We start from the raw sequence: 2,445 nt of genomic DNA on the forward strand, positions 1-2,445 counted from the left end.
GTTCCCGAGGTTTTGAACAAGTTTGAACGATGTCATGGGATGTGTTGGTGCAATTGGTTTGGAATTCCAGTAGTTCCAGGATGTTTTAGGCCAAAATCATAGCTGTAGCAGGTCCAGAAGGGTTGCAGGCCTCGGAACCCACCCATGCGGACCATACAAAAGGAAGTGCAGTCGCGGTATGTGTTGTGCGGACCACATAAAATGAAGTGCGGCCGCGGTAGTTTCGTGCGGGCCGCGGTGGTTTTGTGCGGACCGCGGTGCTTTTGCACGGACCGCGGTGGTTCTGTGCGGACCGCGAAGGCTGAGATCTGAGGGATACTCTATAAATACGAGGTTTTGGGTTTTATTTAATATTTTGACCTAGAGAGCTCGGAATTTAGCAATTTTTTGAAGATTTTTCAAGAAATTCATCGGGGTAAATGATTCTAACTCAGATTTGGATAGAGTACATGAATCTATCATTGAATTCAGCATTTAATTCATGATTTGGGATGAAATTTGGGAAGAAAATTGTGAAACCTTTCAAAAATATAAAATGATGATTTAAAGGACCAAATGGTATCGGAATTGGATAATTTTGGTATGGTTAGACTCGTGAGGGTATGAGGATTCTAAAAATGTGAATTTTACCCGATTCCGAGATGTGGGCCCGGGGCTCGGGTTTTGCTAATTTCGGGATTTTTGATATTTTTCGAATGTTTTCTCTTGGGCTTTGTTCCCTTAGCATATTGTGATGTATTCGTTCTGATTTTGGATAGATTCGACACGCGTGGAGGCCACTTCGAGGGGCAAAGGCGTCGCGAGCTAGAGAATTAGCCGGTTCGAGGTGAGTAATAGTTGTAAATGATATCCTCAGGGTTTGAAACTCCGGATTGCACATCGTAGTGCTATATTGAGGCGAGACATGCGCTGGATGATGAGTGTGGGGTCTTTTACTACTGGGGATTGTAACTTGGTCCATCCCGATTGATATTTTACCACGTATTTGACCAAAATTTATTTGTTATCATCACGATTTGAGCTGATTGCCATATTTGGGCTTCGTGCCAACTATTTGAACCCTTCGGGGATTTTTATCACTATTTTCTCACTGCTTTGACTTATTATTTGAACTCGGTCCTGTTGATGTCTACTGTTTTACAAATTCAGCCACTTTTACTCAGATTTGAAAACTTATATGATATTTCTAAATGAAGCTTTGGGCTGAGAACTACTGTTTTACTAATGCCCGAGGGACTTGTGATGATTTTCGGGCTGAGTGAGGCCGAGGGCCATATATGAGGATATGTTGAGTGATGTGAGGCCGAGTGCCGAGTGATGTGAGGCCGAGTGCCGAGTGATGATGCCACGTGGTGGCTTGATATAGCGCTTGGGCCATAAGGCCCCCCCCGGAGTCTGCACACCCACAGTGAGCGCGATACCCATTATGATCTGAGAGTGAGCCCGAGGGGCTGATACTGTTCTGAGTGATTGATACTGAGCCCGAGGGGCTGATACTGTACTGAGAGTGAGCCCGAGGGGCTTATATTATTCTGAGCGATTGATACTGTGCCCGAAGGGCGGATTTCTACTTGTTATTTACCTGTTAAATTACCTGTTTTACTTGTTTTAAAAAGGGATATCATTTGATTTCTTTACTGATTACTGCCTTAAGTGATTTTACTGCTTGATATGGAATTTGCTTTGTGCCTTTATGTATTTTCATACTTTCAGCCATTATTTATAATTATTACTCACTGAGCCGGAGTACTCACATTACTCCCTGCACCATGTTTGCAGATTCAGGCATCGCAGAGTCCACTCCTGAGTGCTGATTCTCCCAGTCTAGGTAGTGATTCGGAGACTACGAGGTAGCTGTTGGCGTTCGCAGCCCCGTGCCTCCCTTATCTTATCATTTTCATGTTTTTAGAACTATTGTATTAGATTTAGTGTTCAGTAGACTTGTATACGGATTTCTTAGTTGCTCATGACTTGTGACACCTCGGTTTGGGCTGTGTCGGAATGGTTCTTACTGAGGTTATCGTTAATTCCGCAAATTATGGATATTATATCATGCTTTAGAACTATTTATGATATTTAACTGTTTAAAAGAGGTGTTCTGTTTGGTCTGGCTGGCCTTGTCTTCACGAGAGGCGCCATCATGACCGGGTTCGGGAATTGGGTCGTGACAAGTTGGCATTAGAGCCTAGGTTACATAGATCTCACGAGTCATGAGCGAGTTTAGTAGAGTCTCGCGGATCGGTACGAAGATGTCTGTATTTATTCTCGAGAGGCTGCAAAACCTTAGGAAAAACTTCATATTCTTGAAATTCTTGTCGCGCGAACTTGTTGGTCAGAGTACTAAACTTCTATTATTCCATTCTCTCACAGATGGTAAGGACGTGAGCTACCGGACGAGGTGGACGACCATCAGTGCCACCCACTAAGGCCACCAGAGGCCGTGTA

The sequence above is a fragment of the Nicotiana sylvestris genome, chromosome 11 (genome assembly GCF_000393655.2).
Source record: "Nicotiana sylvestris chromosome 11, ASM39365v2, whole genome shotgun sequence".
Taxonomy (NCBI): Eukaryota; Viridiplantae; Streptophyta; class Magnoliopsida; order Solanales; family Solanaceae; genus Nicotiana; species Nicotiana sylvestris.